Source organism: Lepidochelys kempii, chromosome 3 (assembly GCF_965140285.1).
Source record: "Lepidochelys kempii isolate rLepKem1 chromosome 3, rLepKem1.hap1, whole genome shotgun sequence".
In the NCBI taxonomy this organism is placed as follows: domain Eukaryota; kingdom Metazoa; phylum Chordata; order Testudines; family Cheloniidae; genus Lepidochelys; species Lepidochelys kempii.
In genome coordinates this window covers 75,436,655-75,459,660 of record NC_136382.1, presented here as the reverse complement: position 1 = coordinate 75,459,660, position 23,006 = coordinate 75,436,655, and the positions used below count along the sequence as shown (strand labels likewise).

The window sequence follows — 23,006 nt, the reverse complement described above, 5'->3', positions numbered from 1 at the left end:
TTTGGGGTAAACTTGACAGGAGCATTTTTACCTATGTTGAGTGCTAATTGTCACAAGTTGCATCTCACATGTACATGGAGTGTAAAATCCACAGCCCTATAACACAATGCAATGCTAGACATAGAGTAGTGCAGTATGTAGTATTTTTAGCTAAGCATGATGATTTTTTGTTTAAATGAATATTGCCTAGAAGGCACAACAAGAGAACCAGCACTGCACTAAATCAATATTCTGTCTTGTAAAACATATAACAGCATTAGGAAATAACACTTAATCTGAGCAAGACCTGGGTATGATGCATTCCTATCTCTATGGAATGCTCCCCAAGTACAATGTTTACTTTCCTCTCCTTTCAGTTTATACTATTCTTATCTCTGAGATTATGGTCCAAAAATAATTAACTTGGAAGCATTCATGTATACAGGTCATTTTATATGGTGGTATAAGATTTTAAGTGAAAGCACAGTCATAGAAATTAAAGATGAAAAATAACTCAGAACATTTTGTCCAACTACTACCAGCATGGTCTTGTTCCCTACATTAAATTTCCCAAACACTTCTGGCTCCCCCATGAACACTCCATGGCTCCTTTAGGGAGCCATGGCTCACAATTTGGAAAGTATTGTTCTATAGATTCTTATATTCTTATAGTATGAGAGCACCATTATGCTGTCAGGGCAGTGTAAAGAGGCCAGAGGGTATAAGAGAGTCAGTATGAGTACACACAAACAAACACCTACCTTTCTTGAATTGAGATGACCAGAACTGTATACATCCTGCAGAAACAACCCAAAATGACAGTGGCTTTTTTCAACATCATATCACATTACCCGCTCATGTTAAATTTGCTGTCTACTGTCACCTCCAGATCTCTTTTGGGCTTTCCTGTTTTACAAGTAAACACCTGTTTCAGATACTTTCCCTGATGTATTAGCTTGTAGCAACTATAGACTATATAAGGCTGACAAGTGAGGCCAGCTAGAGGATGATTTCTTGAGCCCCTGAGTACTCAGAATTCATTTAAAGAGGTGCTATATTATTTTACTGATTTACATTATGCCGGGGGGAGGGTGGGGAAAACAGTCACAAGGGGGAAAAGGAGTGAGTAGCAAAGCTGAAGGTGAAGAAATGAGTCAACAGAGAGAAAAATCTACGAGTTTTCAGTTTTCCATTGGAGGGAGATACAACTAGGAATTTGTTAGATTTTCCTCTGACATTTTATTTTTCTCCATTGCACTAAAGCATGCATGTCCTAAAGGCATCCACTTGAGAGCGTGTTGTTTGGCTTGTGCCATTATTACAGGCCGAGTGTCTCTGACACATTATTACAGGCCTAGTATCTCTGACTCATAAGAAAGAACCACTATAAATTTAAACCACAGCCTTGTTTAAACCCCCTTCGCCCACACAGCCAGGAAATTGACTGGAATATATTACTTTGTATGTTCTCCTTGATTTACTTGCATGTTCCTCTATTTGACATTATTTTATATTTCATAATATATTTCTTCATCACATTATAATATACATGTGTTAAGAGCAGCCATGTCCTCCATTTTTTAGTTCTGTTTACCTGTGCCATTATTATACCTATACAATAATATCCATTATGTGATAAAGGTCTGACTCAAACAATGAGTTAGGTCACCACCTTGTTTATTTCCACTACCTATGTGCCAAGGAAATAATTGTGTGGTAATTTATTTGAGGTTTGTAACAGGACGGTAGGCTCTATGACCTGCATAGGGATGTAGGGCTTTTCTATTGACTCATGCTGTTAGCAAGAGTAAGAAGCTGCATGAAACCACTGAAGAAGTTTTTGACTCAGAGTAGTTGGTGTGACTTGTTCATTGCACCAGGATATAAGAAGTCTGTGTACTCCTCTGATCAGATGGACTCTCTGAGATGATCAGAGACAAGGACGCTCTGCAGAAAGTCATAGGAACAGCGAGACTTCAAAGAAAGCCTAGGCTGAGGTTTATGAACTGTCAAGTGTTGTTGTAGGCACATTGGTCCCAGGAGACGAGAGAGACAAGTTGTGTCATCTGAAAGATCCCTGTGTAGCTCGAAAGTTTGTACCTTCCACCAACTGAAGTTGGTCCAATACTTTTTCTCTATGTTTGTTACCAATATAGCAAAACTCCAGGCAGTGGGTAAAGTTTGCTCTGATACAGCACAAGATTAGTTAGTACAGAGTGGGAACGCTATCTTGCTTCTAATGTTATCAGTAGACCTGGTTGAAAATTTTTCAGCGAAGTATTCTTTTTTTAAAAATAACCCTTTTTTTTGAAAGAAAGAAAATTTCAGAAATCAGTTTTCAAATTAACCTTTTTTTAATGAAAACTGAAACATTTTCATTTTTTGTCCCACTCATTTCCTGCATTTTCAGTGAGAACATGGAAAAGGAGAGAAAGGAGAAGGGGAAAGGAGAATGGTGGTAGGAGAAGAAAAGACCTGAAAACCAAAGTGTTAAAAACACTTCCAAAATTTTGTGCTAACTCTCCTGATCATTTTTCGATCAAATACGTCTCCTTTCCCCCATTACATTTCTACCAGTGAAAAATAGTGAGGTCTTTTCTGTTCACGTAATATGGGTTCCATACATAGGCGCCTACTCCGTGGGTGCTCCAGGGCTGGGGCAGGGGGAAAGGAGGAGAGAGGATCGGGGTCAAGAAGAGGTGGGGGAGGGGTGGAACAGGGTGGGGTAGGAGGAGGCAGGGAAAGGAGTGGGGGGCGGGGGCTGGGGCAAAGCAGGAGGCGAGCACTCCCTAGGGAAATGGGGAATTCCGTGCCTATGGTTCCATAAAAAAGTGAAGAGGTATTTCACCAGCAGTGTCAAAAGTTGTTATACGGGTGGGATAGAGGAACGTTTCTGAAAGAGGCACTGCTCACAAGGGCCTAGGAGTGGCTGGCTAAGCCTAGCTGCTGCAGCATGGGTATCTCCACACTAAGTAGTTGTGCCTCATGCCACCACAAACTGGCCAGAAGAACATGTCTAATTTGTCAAATATAATTGAGAGACACCTGTATTCCGGAATAAGGGAGCCAGTACATTGGATGATTCTGATATTCCAGAACCTGGAAAGGAAGGATTATTTGAAGATAAAACATTTGTTCCTGACATAAATGAGACTGCTGAGAGTGCCAGCAAGACAGAGGACAAGGAGAGGGCTGCTAATAAGGAGGAATGGGAGGCAGCCATAAAGTGGTCGCCAGAAGGTGGAATGATGGACTGAAACTTCGCCCCCAAGTAGCTGTCTAGGATCGGCTTGTGGGATTGTCATATCCAGGCTGAGAAAAATTCCTAATGCTTAGAAATTCAGGACAAAAACGGGCTATCTGGACAACCAAAAATGTCAGGTAATGTGGACAGGGTGGTTGAGTGACACTAAGCATAGCAACACTGGAGCATCAAAGGGTGGTTGTAGAGACTGAGTGGGCATAGAAGAAAGAGCATCGGGGTAGGAAAAGGAGAAGGGGTTGAGCTGAGCAGAAGAATAGAAATTATCTGCCAGTTATGGATAAGAGGGGACAGGCCTACTTACTGTCAGTCACATCAGAATGCCTTGGGAGATGGGAGTGGGACCCGGGAGAAGTACACCGTGGACTCAGCCTCAGTTTGAATGTCTGTTATTGATCTAATCAGTGGGGTATAATGAATAAAGAGGAAGAAAGACTGGGCCTGGGGTGTTCAAAGACAGCTCTCTTTGCCAGAGAGGCAAGTAGTTTTCTTGGCTGTGCAGTGACTTTTAGGGCCTGGCAAACTTGACAGTAGCTGCTGATGATACAAGACACAGTTTGGTTGGATTGTAAGAGAGAATAAAGTTTGCAACCGTTAGGCCAAAGTCAGATAGTTCAAGGACACACATTTTTGATGAAAAGGGATAGTTTAATTTGCCATTCAAGCTAAGAGAATGGCAATTTGCTTATTTGCTACTACTGCAAACCAAACTTTGATTGATTTGAGGAGGAGGAGGACTTCTGTCTACTACTTTGCTATCAGAATTCCAAACATAGTGCCACAAGGACATAACCTGTAGTACAGTGTGGCGCATTGCTGTGCTGCCCCACGAACACTCCAGGGAAGGATTGGATTAAGGGTTAAGATTATGAGGGCAGTAATCTTAATTCCTCCACTTTCCAAAAACAAAAAAACAAAAAACAAAAAACGAAGCTGGTCATACTCTCCATCATGTATTGTGACTTAAAGTTATTTACTTTATTCCCCATACTGATTTTATTAGTATTTATATGCAGTAATACTTTTTTTTTCATTCTTTTCCCCCACACTTTAATACAGAACATGCCCATCTCATTTCTAAGCATCTGGGTTGGAAGTACATGCTTTGAATTAAGTGAAAGTTTCAGCTTTCTTTTCCTACCTACTTTAAAACTTGCCTAAGCCCTTGCAGTCTGAGTAGGGGGAGGGAAAACAGGGAGGGGAAAAATGTAGTCTTCATGCTTTCTATAGGCATCTTTAATTTTCAGATCCCAGTAATGTCACTTTAAAATAAAAAGACAGGAATATTACTATCATTTATGATTCTTTTAATCTTTTTACTCTGGCATGACAGCAAACTCAAAGATACTACATGGCCTTGCAGAAGAGAGTCTGAGGAGAGTTACTGAGGCATTGGTTCAAGTTGTGCTATTCAGCTCTTTCTTTTTCTGTTGACTGAGTTATTAAAAAGACAGAAATTCAATGGCTCCCTCACATACTTCCCCACAGCAAAAACTCCCATTCTGCAGTGGCTGTAAAAATTAAGAAGATCCAGAAAAGAATCTGGGACAGAATCCATTCTCTATATCAAACCTGTACACACAGGCCATCCTTTTCAGGGAAGAACAATAAATGTGCTTTCTGCAAGACAAACTCAGTGGTAGAATTTAAATTCCCCTCTCTATACTGTTTTACATCCAGGGTCCAGTGTGATTTCTTTCATTTACAAAGAAAATTATTCTAGACCTTTTCTGGGGAGGTAGGAGGGAGAAATGGAATGTTTGAGAACTTGGTATTGGGAATATGCGGCTTTGGGTAAATGGCAAGGTGCGAAAGGCATCTGGGGACCATGGAGTACGATCTAGTTACCACTACTTACTTAAAAGATTAAAATTACTTCTCTTCTCAAAGATAGGTGGCATCCCTTGCAGCCAAAGGGAGAACCAATAAGTATCATGGCTGTGCTAGCCGGACATGGTTCAAAGACAACTATATGGCCATGGCAAGTGCAATGGTTCTAATGGAAACAGAATAGACACTATTAACAAAGTCTGCTGCACAATGATTGTTTACCATTCTTCCATTTTTAGAGGCCCAAATGAAGATGTGCACGCTCTCTCTACTAACTGAGTGGATAAAAAAAAAGTTTAAAATTATTCATGACAGTTTTACACTTTATTTTGTTTTAACTATGGAGATTATCCTTTTATCTCTCAAATCCTTTGCAATCATTTCCATTAATGCAGAGATAGCTCCCGGAGAGGGCAGAGATCATCAATCACACACTCCCCTGCTGCTTCACTCAAATAACACACTACTCATATCCTAGTCACTGTCTGTGCTTTTAACCATTAGAAAAGCTGTAGACTTGATCATCTCACCTTCCCAGGAGTTAGTATTGATATGATAAAGAATCTGGTACATTTGGTTGATGAACTTAAGACGGTCAAAACCACTTTTGGCATATTTGAATATTATTTTTTTTTCAAAATGGGAATAATACAAAGGAAAAGGCAAAACATTTAACTGAAAATAAAGGGTACTATTTTTCTTGCATTGGTTCATAGCTTTTAAAAGAATGATCAAAGTTCAGCTAATAATCATGTTTGTCAGCACAAGTTACCTATGAGTACAGGCCTTCCACAGCCTAAAATACAAAACCTGTATGTACTGTCAATACAAAGAAATGAGACCCTGCCAGGACTATGATTTTCACATTAAAAGGAAGGTTTCAAATCATATTTGGCCCAAGACTGTGATTTTGTAAAAAGCAATCTTTACAGAATCTAAGACAAACAGAAAGGTTTCTATGACTTTTTTCTTCCAAATTCCAATAGAAATATAAAATTGTTAGATTTTCTGTTATAGAACTAACTCATGCAGCATAAGGCTAAGTGGCCAAATCAATAAATATCATTATTATTTCTTACACTACCAGGCTTAATGAAGAAAGAATTACTTACTCCTCAAACTGGTATAGACATTTCACCTTATTATCTAGAGCCCAGTAGAAAAATGAAAGGAAAAACAAAGACATAGATATTGTAGGTCTAACCAGATATAGTCAATAAAGGGCTAGATTCTGCCATCTTTACAGATGCTGAGCAGAATCTTATTCCTTGTTCTTGCAAACATTTATGCACATGCTTAAGTTTAAGTATTTGAGCAGTCTCTCTGAAGTCAATGGGACTATCCATGTGCTTAAAGTTGAACATCTGTTAGTGTTTGTGGGATTGGGATTTTACTGCTCAAACCATCCCATAGATTTACAAGGGGAAAAAAAACTACATAGAAGAAAACATGTCTGATACACATTATAGATGGTGTTATTTGGGACTAGGACTCCATAGTAAAATATTTGGGTTGTACTTCTCTCTGTGTAGTCAAATAACCAAGAAATGTTTTATCTGCCTGTTCTAAAATTTACCTTCTCATTAAAAAAAGTTTTTTTTAAATGAAAGCTCATTAAAAATTAGTTAGGATTTTTCTTAACAGCTATTTATGAACTGGCTAGCAGCTTAGTGTTAAACTTATCACACTTTTTGTTAAACTGGAGTGAATCAGGCTTAAAATATTTTGAGATATATTTATTAAAAATTCAAACTGCAATATTGTAAATACCTTTGCTTTTACATAAACTATTTTCTCTCCAATTCCATTTTAATGAAAACATTTTTGGAAGACTCTGGATATTATTTTTATTGCAAATCATTTATCATAATAAGCCAAAATATTACAGATGTACACTTCTATATTATTAGCCAGAATGAAATGGTTTTGACAATGTACTATTTTAATCACTATTCTGTTAAACATTCCCATCATTTTTAGTATTTAACTATAGCTTATATAAAAAAACCTGAAACAATTGAAACTGACAGCTGTATGAATTCATTTGTAATTGTGTAAATTTAGCAATTACCGACATGCAATTTTCAGGTTATATCACAGTCTTGAAAACTTTTTAATCCCAACTCAAGTCCCTTTAAAGAAAACCAAAAATACTTTTTTTGAAGACTCAGAGGACTAAATTTGCAAACAGATTTTCACTTATGTCCCTATTTAGCAAAGAACTTATGGGTAGAGTTGGTCAGGAATTTTTCAACTAAAAATTTTTTCATTGAAACCAAAACTTTTCATGGAAATGTATCAAACTATCAGGACCAGGATGGCATTTCTGGTCAAAACTACAGATACCCACCCTCATCCTAATATAGCTAATTGCCTAGTAATTAGGGTACTTTGCTGGGACTTGGGAAACCCAGATGATTTCTGTAATCACCAGTTTATTGGCTATTTTACGGGGGTAAAATTTTTCTCTCTGAGAAAAATTTCAAAAGGTCCTTATTTTTGAAAACTCCCATTTTCATAGGACAAGAAAACCATTTCTCACTCATCTCTAATTAAGGGGTGATATTCACTAATTGGTGTGAAATCAGAGATCCAACTAGATGATCATAATGATCCCTGCTGTATGCAGTGTTGTTGCAGCCATGTTGGACCCAGGATTTTAGAGAGACAAGGAGCGTGAGGCAATATCTTTTAGTGGACTGACTTCCACTGATGAAAGAGTCAGGATTTTAAGCATACACAGGGCTCTTCTCTTGTCTCTATAATGATCCAGTCTCACTTTAAAATCTATTAATGAAGCACATGTTCAACTTTAGGCATGTTTTTAAGTCCTTTGCTAAATAAGAATGGGCTTAAGTATATCATAAATGGTATGCTGAACTGAGGCTCTATACCTGGAGAAGTAGGGGTGTAAAAGGTGGTTGTATGTCACCTTTGTACTTCCCTAATTCTGGGCTGTTCTAACTTCTGTTGACTAGCTATGGCCCTAAGGGGTGCATGGGAAACAGCCAGAACAATCAGGCACCAAGAATCCAGCTCCTGACTTTATGCTCCATACTATAATCTCTACATAAAATGAAAAATCCATCTGCTTTGCAATTGACTGCAGCAGAGGAAACAAGGATCATTTTCCTTTCCATGCCTTTAGCTTCGAAGTACAACATTTAACTCCCACTTCCACATCATTCTGATAAATATCCTCAGTGTGTTACTTATGCTAAGGACCACAATGCACCATGGTGCATTTTTAAGCCTGGCTCACATGAAACAATTGGGAGATTACAGTCATCACGTACATCCATTGTGTTACCGTTTTCTCTTTTACCTTAGTCTTTGTAATAAGGATGACTACACTATTAAATGTCTGTTAAGATCATTTATTTTTTCCAGATCTTACTGTGATTTTTTTAATCATGAGCATCTGGATCTATTAGGAGGCTGAGAATTTATTAAACATTAAAGTCCAATGAAAATTCATTCCCATGGCAAAGACTGGTATCAGAAGAAAAAATGGCAGAGTGTATATTTTTGCTCAAGACAACGTTAAGATAATAAGAATAGGCAGTAACAGAGAAACATTTAACCATAATACTGGGAAAGATTAGTGCAGGGGAGGAAATAGTTCAAAACAAACCTTTGTGAAAATATTACATTTTACATCTTAAATCTTGGGTGCAGTGGTACTTATGATATATTGTCTTCTGAAGAATGAAAATCCTCTTCTAAGTTTTGCTTGAGAACATTATATTCCCAGTATCACTTTTGCTACTTAATTGTCCCTCACAGTTCAACCTAAGGTTTTATAAAGAGTTGTGTGGGTCACTAGAAGATAGGAGTTTAAAATGCTCTGCTGGCATAACTGTACAAAGTTGATCACATTTACCTCAAAGCAATATATTTAAATAGAAGATTATTAAAGCTGTGTAAAAATATGATGTTAAAAGAAATAATATTCTGACATCACACATACTACAGGTAAGAATGATGTCAAAGTGAACATTCTTCATTTGTATTAATGAGGAAGAATAGAATAGGGAAAAATAAAAAACCCAGGTAAATATAACCTCTTGCAGAAATAATGAAGAATGTTTATGAAAATATAGCAAAATGACATGTACTGTGACAGTATAACAGAAATCACAGAACAACAATCATGTTCTAATAGTCAAAGAAGGGAGAATTCTGTGCTGATTTACAGTATGATAAATATGACATGACAGAAGACCATCCACTAGCCAAACGTTTACATACTTAAGTCAGTAACTCTCTTTCAGAGTATTTAATAAAGAGCTGAACCCAGGCTTTTTTTATGATGCACACCATGAATGTATTATCTGAGAACCAATGTCTCAAGTCCCATATCCCATAACGAGTTACTTTCCATGTTTAGCCATACAAAGTTTGCGTCTACTTTCAAAATGCCAAAATTCTGCTCCAATTGTCTATTTATAATAACTTGTGTCTATTAGACTGCAACTGGACAAAGAGGACTGAAGATTAGAATCATAGAATATCAGGCTTGGAAGGGACCTCAGGAGGTCATCTAGTCCAACCCCCTGCTCAAAGCAGGACCAATCCCCAACTAAATCATCCCAGCCAGGGCTTTGTCAAGCCTGACCTTAAAAACTTCTAAGGAAGAAGATTCCACCACCTCCTAAGGTAACGCATTCCAATGTTTCACCACCCTCCTAGTGAAAACGTTTTTCCTAATATCCAACCTAAACCTCCCCCACTGCAACTTGAGACCATTACTCCTTGTTCTGTCATCTGCTACCACTGAGAATAGTCTAGATCCATCCCCTTTGGAACCCCCTTTCAGGTAGTTGAAATCAGCTATCAAATCCCCCTTCATTCTTCTCTTCTGAAGACTAAATAATCCCAGTTCCCTTAGTCTCTCCTCATAAAGCATGTACTCCAGCTCCCTAATAATTTTTGTTGCCCTCCGCTGGTCTCTTTCCAATTTTTCCACATCCTTCTTGTAGTGTGGGGCCCAAAACTGGACACAGTACTCCAGATGAGGCCTCACAAATATCAAATAGAGGGGAACGATCACGTCCCTCGATCTGCTAGCAATCCTCCTACTTATACATCCCAAAATGCCATTGGCCGTCTTGGCAACAACGGCACACTGTTGACTCATATCCAGCTTCTCGTCCACTGTAACCCCTAGGTCCTTTTCTACAGAACTGCTGCCTAGCCATTCGGTCCCTAGTCTGTAGCGGTGCATGGGATTCTTCCGTCCTAAGTGCAGGACTCTGCATTTGTCCTTGTTGAACCTCATCAGATTTCTTTTGACCCAATCCTCTAATTTGTCTAGGTCCCTCTGTATTCTATCCCTACCCTCCAGCGTGTCTACCACTCCTCCCAGTTTAGTGTCAACTGCAAACTTGCTGAGGGTGCAATCCACACCATCCTCCAGATCATTTATGAAGATATTGAACAAAACCGGCCCGAGGACCAACCCTTGGGGCACTCCACTTGATACCGGCTGCCAACTAGACCCAGAGCCATTGATCACTACCCATTGAGCCTGACAATCTAGCCAACTTTCTATCCACGTTATAGTCCATTCATCCAGCCCATGCTTCTTTAACTTGCTGGCAAGAATACTGTGAGAGACTGTGTCAAAAGCTTTGCTGAAGTCAAGGAACAACATGTCCACTGCTTTTCCCTCATCCACAGAGCCAGTTATCACATCATAGAAGGCAATTAGATTAGTCAGGCATTAATTGCTATGTGCCTTTCCTTAGATTTTTTGCACCTTAACACTCTATTTTTACAAAACAAGTGCAAATTTTCAAATCTATAAAATCCAGGAAGTGAAGGAGAGAGACAGAAGAATATGTTAATGTTACCTATATAGTGACCTTTTTCAAAGCCTTCCTGGCCCTGCCATTTTTATACCATTGTGTTTTGGTCTCCATGAAAAGATACAGGTATCAACATTGATCATTGCTGTAGATGAAGGCAATGGCCATTGTTGCATCTGATTCAATTCAACAACTGAATGCTTTCACAATGAGGAAAATGCATCACATTTCTTCCTAAATTAAGAAAGCAAAGCAAAGCAAAGGAAACACCACACATTTACCTTAAATCTCCACTATGGATTTTATTTGAAGTGTAAATATGGCTAAAATATTACTATTGAGTGTTGGCCAAGTCATTTGTGAGCCTATAAACTTTGATTGATGGATACTAGGGAAGAAGGACTGAAAGATCTTTTACCTGAGTATGATGTACTGAGTGACTCATGATGGTTTACGAGGATGTTTAAAGCCTTAACAGCACTACTTGTTTCCATGTAAGAGCTGATTTTATTATTTGGACCAAAGGCCACTGACATTTTGATTCCATAAAACATACATATATATCTATCAGAGAAGGTTTATTTTTCAGAATATGAAAAGTCACAATTAGGCCTATGGGCAAACATTGTTGAACTGAAATAAAAACATTTTTATGAGAAAAAATTATGTGATTATGGTAGAAAGGAGAAATGTAAAAGATATCAGAGGACTGTATAGCATCTCTTAACTGGCCTACAGTACATACTGTACTCCAGTCACTTTAAAAAGTATAGTGGATATCTGACATCCACTGTCCCATGTGACATGGAATCCATCAAATCCATCTATAGAAGGCATATTCAAATATCCATTTAAAATTGCAAACAGACTCAAATGCAGCTGTGGGCACCTGCACAATGGCCAATACTCTTGAATGGGCAGAATGAAGGAGGTTTAAAAGGGTACAGTTGTATGTCTCTATATGCTTTATTTTCTCTACAAAATACACTTAAAATCTGTCTCTCTGTTGTACTGGAACCACTTTTAGACCACAAAGAGTTTCCTGGGTTTCCCAGGGCTCTTCAAAATCCTGCATGTTTGAGTTCCTTATGCTTGAAGTAAAATCACTTGGCCAGTGAGAGGTACAATTTCAAAGTGTTGGAGGTACCACTAAGGCAGTGTGAAATACCAGTAAAAATGTTAGATGTTTCAGGGCTTTGCACATCATATTAATTTCACAAAAATTGATTTTCCATTCAACATGGTTCGAATTTAAAGTGGTACGTTCAGATATATACATCTGCTGACATGAAAACTGATGCATGCATATTTTGATGCAAAAAAAAAAATTATAGGCACAATCCCACAGAAAATCAAAGTGCAAAGGTTTTCATGAAAAACACACCAACACATAAAAGGGTACATGCCCTGAACCTACCTGGTGCCACCACCCCAGATATCCATGCATTTGCAGGACTGAGCCAGATCTGGGATCTTCATTGTATGATGCCTGGTGCATCACTGTCAACCACGGTCACTCTGACTGGACCATGAGTGTTTGATTTGAGGTATCTGTCAACCTGCCGAAGCTCAAACATGCGTGCTCTGCATGACAAAGACACAAAATGAAGCACATAAAAAGTTATTCATACAAGAAACTTGTGAAATCCATTCCTTCACTGCGAATAACTTTTTCTATAAACCTCAGTTTCAGGATTTTGGACAGTTTTCAACAAGGGAAATGAGGAGACATCAAATTTCTATCAAAAGTAGGGGATTTTGGGAATTAAGCAAATGACACCCCTCAAAATGAGGGACATTTGAAAGATATCTAGAGGCAACGCTTTCATGTATTGGTATTCTGTGTGGCTTTCCATATAGGGTGACATTATTCTCAAACACATAAAACTTGAATACTCAGGTTTTACCTGGATGAAGTGTGTAATGGATGAGGATAACAGGGACACTTGGTTAAGTCCTGTGGCCACTGCACTTGTTTGTGGTTTGGAAGACACTCACAGCTATTCCATACTGTTTTCTTACAGGTTGTTAAGACCTCTGGTTCCACATATAGTTATGGATCCTCCAGTGGCTCAAACCTCAATACTACCCTTCATATTGACCTATGGACAGCCCAGAGATCCCATCCACGAAATACACAGATGGAAAGGGTGCCTTGCAAAACCACTCCCCCAACATCACATTAAATATTTAGTTGACATGATGCAGAGGGCCTTGACCAGAAAATCCTTAACGTAAGTGAGGTTCATCCAGAATGAACATTCCACCATAACAGTGGCTAGCAGCAGGCATCTTAAATCTCCCTATAATAACCCAGCAATGGAAGAGTTTGTTGCCAGCTGACATGTCCTTTTTTCAGTCTACTGCATCCTTAAACACAACCATAACAGGCAAATATACACACATCTTTCCCAAAATAATTGTACCCCATGGATTCATTTTTGAAATCTATTAGAAGTCAATCATTACTGGCTTCTGCTAAAATCTTATACAATATTTTGAAAACATATCCCTTGTAGTCTTTGCAAATTGGCTTACTTCCTTTTTTTGGGGCGCTTGGGGTTGGGGGTGTGACTGTGAATGCAATCTCAACAGCATACCTAAATCCCATGGCAATCATTAATTGTTATATTATCAGGTTATGTGAACAGATTATATAGAAACAAGTGTCCTCATAAATGTGTGTACAGTGGAGTCCATGGTTTAGTTTTCAATTCCACAAGCCATGTTCCCTCATTCCCATGAGATCCACTGATCACTCAGGATTGTGTTTGGGGGCAATTACTCCATTTCTGCACCAAGTCATTATTTTGTAAATGCCAATAAGCAGCCCATTCTGTATTACATGCCTGCAGGTCCCTGCATTCTGTTTTTAATGCTGGCATAGGCAGTGAGTTATATGGGCTAGGGATGCCCGTGCTCCACCAATATTCAGGTAAGTGGGCCTGGCTCCACCAATGTTTGGGCTTATATTTTCAGAGCTGTTCCATCCATAGGATGGACTGGGGCAATTGCCCTGGGCCCTGCACTTTGGGGAGCCCCACACTTCAGGGGGATGTGGGATCCAGGGCAGACTGGGTGGCTAGTGGGGAGCCTGGCACCAGCAGCAGCAAGCGACCCAGACCCAGCCAACCCCTCTCCGCTCTGCCCCGCCTCTTCCCGCCCCTGCCCCCACTCTGCACCTTCCCCCAAGCCCCTGCTCCGCCTCTTCCCACCCCTGCTCTGCTCCGCCTCCTCCTTCCCCTACTCCACCCACTCCCGCTCCCATTGCGCCCCTTCCACCAAGCCCCGCCTTGCTTCTTTCCAGCTTCTGCCCCCTCCCCCGAGTGATGCTGGGAGCCAGCAGGGAAGGGCAGAGCGGGCTGGGGCTGGGGCTGGGTCGCTCGCTGCCTCCGGCGCCAGGCCCCCCCACTAACTCCCCAGGCCTCCCTGGACCCTGCATCCTCCTGAAGCGCGGGGCCCCCCAAATCGCGGAGCCTGGGGCAGTTGTCTCGGTCCATCCTATGGACGGGATGGCTCAGCTTGGACCCATTCTGGGCACCACCAAAAATTATACAAACCTGGCGCCCATGCTGGCCAAAGGTAGCTTGGTTTGATATCGCTTGTGCTCAGTGGGCAGTCTAATCATGATGGTTGATGGCTCTCTTGATTCTCATAGCTCCCACTGTGCTCAAGGTTGCAGTGTATTAGCCTGAACACAAATATGAACTTAAAAGTGTACACAAGTATTTATTTAGATAATACATGCAGATACATTTACCCATTTCCTAGAAGGGTAACTTTATGAAATTAACTTGAAGTATTTAAGTACGGTAACTGACGTACATGCTGCACAGTCAGACTCACTGATGCACTTAGTGTTTTCTTGTTATGAAAAATTAGAATTGATTTACTTTTATAAAAATAAAGGTGATCTTTCTAAAATATATGCATATGAACAAGGGGACAATTTTTCTTATAAGAATGAAATATTTAAAAATAAACATTGGTTTCTCTTGGATACACAAAGGTTTTTAACGTATCAGTTTAAATAACCACTTCCCCGAGGTACCTAGTCCTTAAAACATCCATTTAAAATCACTTCTGGTTCTGAGTTGCTGATCCTTGAAATATCCTTGTTTCAATGTCACAGGCTAGGTGTCCATTTGCCTTTCTTTACCAAAAAAAAAAAAAAAAAGCAGGTAATGTTGTGGCTTTTGAGATATAGCAACGTGACGCAAAGTGACAAATAGGACAATATGTCACAATGAAATATGCTATATTACAGCATAATGCAATGCTGATACCTAAAGAATCTATAATATGAATCTTATAAGAGAAGCCTTACTGCTGTACTTGAGTCCAGGGATTTTTCTGATAGATTAAAAGACTACTGTTACAATCCAGCCAACTTTAACAAGGATAATCATTTATTTATAGTTTACACATGGTCATATATTTTTGCTGTATTCTTTTTACAATGATGTCTGAGTCAGGATTTGTGTGTGTGTATGAACAGACTTTTTAAATATTAGCTCACTCCTCTTGCCTGATGGTATCACTCAACGATACCACAATTTAGAGTTGTGTTTCCCATTTCAACCCAATGGAAATGACTGTGGCTTCAGGAGCAATGAACTGTTTCATCAATAGCTACAGGCTTATTAAAAAAAAAAAACAGGGGCCTTGATTCTTGAATCTGTCCATGTTCCACTTGGTATACCTCCACTGAGGTGGAAGTGAAAGGAGGCCTTAAGACATTTTTGTGCTGCTATTATTGTTGGGCTATCTAGGGTCTAATCTGGCCAGCAGGACAGGTTAGAGCAGTTTCAAGGCTCCTCTAAATTGCATTCAGCTACCGCTAAAGGGGTCATTGTAACATCCAAGAATAGCTAGAGCATAGTGGTCCTCTGGTCTCAGCCCTTTTCGCCCGTCAGGTTACCACTACATTTCCCACACTGAGGGCTGTGAGAAGATGTAGGTATAGCATCACCCTCCGCACTCCGTGCCTCTGAAGGAACATTAGAATATCTCCTGAGGGCTGAATCCAGTTGGTTCAAAGCCTCCTTATAGTACCAGAGCAGCTTAATGGGGACATATACTGTACCCATGTTTCAGGCCCATATTTTTAGTACAAATGGCTGGCAATCAGAAATGAGAGGAAGCAGGCCCGCCGATGGGGGCGGGCAACAGGGGTAATTGCCGAGGGGCCCGGGTGATTTAAAAGGACCCAGGGCTCTTGGCCATTGCTGCTACTACTATGGCAGCATGGCAGGGAGCCCCGGGCCCTTTTAAATTGCCTGGGCGGGCCACAGGGCTCCTAAGCACATGCAGGGTGGCGACCGCTCCGGGCCTCGCATTTTGGGGGGCCCCGTGGGCCGGTGTGATTGGCCAGCACAGCTGTTCCCAGAAGTGATGGGTCAGTCCCGGAAGTGATGGATTCGTTATTTCTGTCCCGGGCCCCGAACTCCTCTAGGGACGGCCCTGTGGCCCAGAATTGCTGCCAGCAGGCCTGAGAGGAAATGTATAAAGCTTTAGAAGTTTTAATTAAATATTACTTTGTGGGAAAGTTTTCTCAGGTGTTTCAAATGCAATATATCACAACTATCATAGAGTATATCTATCTGCAGTATATATTTACTCCATACATAAATGTTATATTAAGAGAATGGTCAAGTTATATGGTTAAAAAATCAAAAATCAGGAAATACCAAAGTTAAGATTGCATGTATCACCTTAAACCTGCCCTTTGTTTGTATTACAGCAAAGTCCTTAATTACTTGATCATATGTTTTTTTTCTTTTGCTCTCCTATGTCCCCTCTTCTTCCCATTTTCCCCCCTCCCTGCTCCTTTTTATTCTCCCTTTGTCTAGAGCTTCAACTTGTATGAGTTTAAAATCAAGAGTGTTTTACAGATAGAAAATATATTAAAAAATTCATAACTGTACTAAGAATATGGAATTCATCTGTACACAACAAGGATTCCCAAATTACCCATGATGAAGTCACCCGTATCTCATCAAGATAAATTCCAATACACTTATGATAAATTCCCTGCACACTGGAAAAGAATACATAAGAGCTGAACTCTTCTCTGACATTTATCTTCTCTTGTGAGGAGGGATAACTCACAAGTGCTGTAGTCACAAGTGAGTTATTATATCTCTCCTCACAAGCAAAGATAAATGTCACAACAGAAAGGAGCCATCATGTACATATGTTGTATATGTATATATGAGTATATAAAACACGATAAATATTTATTTTCCCTTCCTACTTTTGAGGATTGAAATTGTTTTTGATTGCAGCTACTGAAAATTAAAAGATTTTGGAAATCGATGTTTAAGTGGCAGAGTTTAAATAGGACACTTTAACAATGTATTATATCATTAATAAAATAACTATAAAAATAATCCCTATGCTTGTGTTTCAGAGTCTAGTGATTAGGCCAGTGATATGGGACCTGTGAGACCCAAGTTCAATTCCCACCTCCAGACTTTGTGTGACCCTGGGCCAATCACTTGGTCTTTCTGTGCCTCAGTTCTCTACCTGTAAAATGGGGATAATCCACTTTGCTACCTCAAAGGCTGTTGAGAGGATAAATGTATTATAGATTGAGAAGTGCTCAGGTACTATGGTAATCGGGGGGGCGCATCATATCCAGGAGTAAGACTTAAATATAGATTTGTAAAAACAGAATTTACCCAATGAAGAAAATCTGCAAAATATTTTCAACCCCCCCCACGGGGGGGGGCAATTCTCAGGGTGAAGCTGAGGTTCTAAGTATGATAAGTGGAGAAACTATGAGCCTATTCAGTTCTCCCTTCTCATCCAAAACTCCCACAGGTTTTAGCCTACCTGGGAGTCAATAAGGTACTTAAGATCACCAAGCCTTTGCAACTATTTTTCTCCAGTGGGAGAAAAAGGGAAGGTGGTGGGCACAGGAAGTATGAGAAAATGGTTTTCTTCCACCAAAATGAAATTAATTTTTTGTCACAAAATAGAAAAAAAATCAAAATCAAAAAGCTTCTTTCCATTTTTAATGGAAATATGTTTTCCATTTTGACAAGCATTAATGTTAATTCATTGCTGCTTTAAGCAGTGTTAATTAACTATTGCCCCCCCCCCCAAAAAAATCCCAGCACGGTGGCAAAATATAAAGTGTTCCTGCATACATAAAAAGACCATGTCCAAACTGTGTGCATATGTGGGTGAGCTTCATCTCATAAGAGAGAGAGAGCTTGGAAAAATATGTGTTTGTTTCTATACACAGTGGCCCATTACAGTTGGTGAGCTATTGGCATATATTTTTAAATAGAGCAGCTGTATCTACAGGTTTTTCAATGGGTTGCTAGTAACACCCACTTCTGGTTACCACAAATATTTTCTCTCATGACTAGATGGATATAATTTAATTGATGTAAAATGTGTGGTATATTTTTGTATAATCTGAAATGTCAGCTCCCAGCTTCTAGAATGTATCCTTGTATTCTTTATTAAAGTGAAAATTTAAAGGCTCATGATTTCCTTTGTTTGTAATAAGGATTTTGAGAGGATTTGCAAAGGAGACTGAGCACCTCAGAAATCAGAGCTAGATAAGCAATGCTAAAATGATTGTGCAGATGTGTTTTCAACATGCTGCAAACTGATTTAACTAGATTCATAGATTCACAGTTTCTAAGGCCAGAAGGGACCCTTATGATCATCCAGCCTGACATCCTGTGTAACACAGGCCATAGAACTTCCCCAATAGAATTCCTAGAGCACATATTTCAGAAAAACATCCGAGCTCGATTTAAAAATTGTCTGTGATGAAGGCTAAGATTTACTGTTTTATGGGGGCTTGATCTGGTAACCTTTTCTTTTACAAACACAAATTTGGTAACTTTCAGAGAAGGAAATTCTCATCTCATTTACTTATTACATTCTGGAGGGTCTCCACTGAAGAGCAACATTTCAGCCTTACATTTGAATGACATTTTTAAGAAGTATATGTTATAAATAGAATACCAGAGGAGGTTTTTTTCCATTCTGTAATACATACTGTATCAACTCTTCCTGATCATTCCATTACATACAAAGTTTATACATGATTCTGCACACACCTCACCTATACAATGCTTATATCCATGTGATAAGTTTCAAAGCCTATAATGATGGCATGCAGCTTTGACAGCCTTATCTCCTTTTCTGCCTGTCATAAATATAAAGGGAAGGGTAAACCCCTTTGAAATCCCTCCTGGCCAGGGGAAAGCTCCTCTCACATGTAAAGGGTTAAGAAGCTAAAGGTAACCTCGCTGGCACCTGACCAAAATGACCAATGAGGAGACAAGATACTTTCAAAAGCTGGGAGGAGGGAGAGAAACAAAGGGTCTGTGTCTGTCTATATGCTGGTTTCTGCCGGGGATAGACCAGGAATGGAGTCTTAGAACTTTTAGTAAGTAATCTAGCTCGGTATGTGTTAGATTATGATTTCTTTAAATGGCTGAGAAAAGAATTGTGCTGAATAGAATAACTATTTCTGTCTGTGTATCTTTTTTGTAACTTAAGGTTTTGCCTAGAGGGGTTCTCTATGTTTTTTAATCTAATTACCCTGTAAGATATCTACCATCCTGATTTTACAGGGGGGATTTCTTTATTTCTATTTACTTCTATTTTTATTAAAAGTCTCCTTGTAAGAAAACTGAATACTTTTTCATTGTTCTCAGATCCAAGGGTTTGGGTCTGTGGTCACCTATGCAAATTGGTGAGGCTTTTTATCCAACATTTCCCAGGAAAGGGGGGGTGCAAGTGTTGGGAGGATTGTTCATTATTCTTAAGATCCAAGGGTCTGGGTCTGTAGTCACCTAGGCAAATTGGTGAGGCTTTTTACCAAACCTTTTCCAGGAAGTGGGGTGCAAGGTTTTGGGAAGTATTTTGGGGGGAAAGACGCGTCCAAACAGCTCTTCCCCAGTAACCAGTATTAGTTTGGTGGTGGTAGCGGCCAGTCCAAGGACAACGGGGGGAATATTTTGTACCTTGGGGAAGTTTTGACCTAAGCTGGTGAAGATAAGCTTAGGAGGTTTTTCATGCAGGTCCCCACATCTGTACCCTAGAGTTCAGAGTGGGGGAGGAACCTTGACACTGCCTACTAATTTATATTCCCAGGACTACTCTAAAGATTCCAAAACTTTCAGCATCTGCAAACAGAAACCACAAAACAAAAAACATGCTAGAAAAATGGTTCCTTTTCTTCCTTCAAATGCAGATGAACTCCCACCTTCAACTTAAAAAAAGTTACATGTGTTTGAGGTTCAGGACAAGAATTGTAGTGTCCTGGATTATTGACAGTTTTAATGTCTGACACAGCCTGATTCATCAAGACTAAAATTCAAACCACTGGAAAAGGGGGGATACACAGCTGTTCGAAATAGCCCATCATTTGCTTCTAGCTCCTGAGTTATTAGACTGTAATATTGTAACATTATTCTCTCTCCAAAACAATTTAGGGAATTTGAGAGTTTCCCCCTCTTCTTAGGCCTGTATGATTAGACTTACCAGCGTGATGACTAAGACACCTAATTTAACAAGAAGAGGGATATGAAAAATAGGACTGTAATGGGACTTGCCTCACCACTGCAGCATCTCCTGCTGGCTGTACGGGGAATTAGTGCTGCATCCTCTTCTGGAGGTGTCTGTCCCACTGTCACCTCTGTTCCTGGACTCATGTCACTCCCAGGACTGTGGTGCCCTCTGCAGCCCTCCGGCTGTGGAACACTATGTTCCCCGCCTTCCAGAGGGGACCTGCAGTCTACTGTCCGGCCACTCCCTCCAGTGGCAAACTGCAATCCAAGGTCTAGCCACTTTCCATGTGGCTCCAGCACCCTCTTTGCCCTTGTATCAGGGCCTCAATCTGCAACCCCTAACAGCCACCCAGGAGCTGTCTTTTGCTCTCTCGGCCCCTGTTGGCAACACTGCTCTGTCCAGGGTGCTGGCAGGTCTCTCAGCCCTTCAGGGACCCCATCCTTCCTCCGTGGGCTCCCAACAGAGAACTCCCTCCTCTGCCCTGCAGTTCCCTTTTTATATGGGCCTGCTTTACCCTGATTAGCTGCTCCCCTCAGCCCGTCTCTGGTTGGCTGCCTCTCATACAGCCTCCCTAGGGCTGCTTTTAACCCCTTTTCTGCCAGTGTGGGGCAGACGCTCCATCACAAGGACAATAATTTTTTTAAATGTTCTAAAAATATGGTACCATTTTTTGCCCCACTGGTAAAAGACATAGCATTTACAAAATTCATATGAGTGGTATTTCGGGTTTACTGTTCTCAGTCTAGGATGTGGTGTACAGTAATCATTCTAGATCCAAGATGCTTGAAAGAGAGCCTCTTTATTCATGGACACCGTTCCAACTGCCTTTGCGTGACAGAACATGGGCTTCTGCAGCACCCTTCCCCCAGACTTACTGCCTGGGAAGCTAAACCACTTAACAATACAGTTGCCAATACCACAAGGAAATGTTCACATATTGAGATAGATGTGAAAATAGAACTATAATCAGACTGTTACCATTCATTAACTTACTGCTGAGAATATCCACTTTGCTGAAGAGAGAGGCACCATTCATGATACCAGCTACACAGGACCCACACTGAAAGAAACTTCAGGTCTGATGCTGCCTCCAGTGAGCTCAGTGGAGACAAGATCAATCCACTTTTTCTTAAATAGGTGCTACTCTATTTTAGTGTGAATTTACTTTCAAAGAACTACAACTATGAATGTTCAGAGAGCTAAGGAAAATTAATGCAGCTTGCTTTTACAGCAAATGGCAAAATGAATGGCCTAAAATGACAAACCTTACAGACTATTTAATTGCTGTCACCTACAGTATATGAAGAGTGGTACCAAATCATAAATCAGTTAAATACAACTGCAACGTAGCAAAGAATTTTCTGCATACACTGAAATTCTCACTTTTTACTTTACCTTCTGGTTAGACTTTATTCAGTGTCCTATTTCTATATTATAGTAAAAGCTCTGTTATCTGACATGTTGGGGGAATGGGAGGTGCCAGTTAATTGAATATTCTGGTTAACTGAGAGTTATACGTTACCAATGGAATACCAATTTTCAAACTACAATAAAATGAATAAAGTATAAAATGGTATACAGGTACTCACCAATCGAGCAGTAGTACTGCACTGCAGAGTGGTTGGTTTCTTGAAGCACTTAGATGTATACAGGTAAAGTTTTCTATACAGTGAGTTATCTTATGACACTACATATCACTATGGGCAGCGCATGGCGTACACCCAGATCACTAAAAATACACTTAAACTAAAACAATACTCAACATATTTAATCTTTCTTTGATGACTCAGAAGACGTTTCAGGATCTTGCAGTGCCTCAGGTCATCATTATCAACACCAATTACCACTGTAGATGTAGAAGGTGTAGGAGATTGGGCTGAATCTGTAATGACCCTATGACACACCCCAGAAACTGCTTTTTTGAATAAAGCCGATATCAGCTTGCTTACTTGTCTTCTGCCTCTTTTGCATAAAAGTAGAGTGAAGAACATGCACTTGCTAATGTGCTGGGTAGTGTACTAGTCCTAGTTACTAGATTGAAGATTTGTATTGGGATAGATCAGAAATGCTGGTTAATTGAGTGCCGTATAACAGAGCTTTTACTGTATTTTATAGTAGTTACACATTGGAAAGCACAGTGAGCTACTCCACATGGGCAGCAGTGTATAAATGTTGCTCTATTGTGTTTTATCACATTCACGATTCACACAAGTTAACTGCTGCTGAGAATTGTATTCTAACAACACTAAAACAGACAATTTCAGAAGCAAAGCTGAAGTTCATGACTCCACAGACATGTTACATGTGTTCTAAACCCAAGGGTGACATATTCAATCTTCTGATCAATTCGATAGCCTGACACCACGTATATAGACTAGTGCAAATGTATTCTACTTGCTTTGCTGATTCTAAAGTCAATGGTAAAACATTCCAAATTTGTGGCATAACATATTGATGAAAAGCACATCATATCTGGTATGTTCAATAAGTAACCATTCAGCCTTTTACAAGACAATAACTTATCAACTTACATATACATCCCAGCTCATATAGACAGATGGCCACAACAACCTGAAGGACTG

General features: G+C 39.9%; 1 long non-coding RNA gene across 1 annotated transcript in view; it reads right to left on the bottom strand.

Moving 5' to 3' along the window:
• Window positions 1-12,308: 12,308 nt before the first annotated feature.
• The window catches only part of LOC140908196 (uncharacterized), a 565,973-nt gene continuing 555,275 nt past the window's right edge, over window positions 12,309-23,006 (bottom strand). Inside the window, exon 4 of the long non-coding RNA XR_012157800.2 lies at window positions 12,309-12,465. This is a non-coding gene — a long non-coding RNA (uncharacterized LOC140908196). The remainder of the gene's footprint in view (window positions 12,466-23,006) is intronic.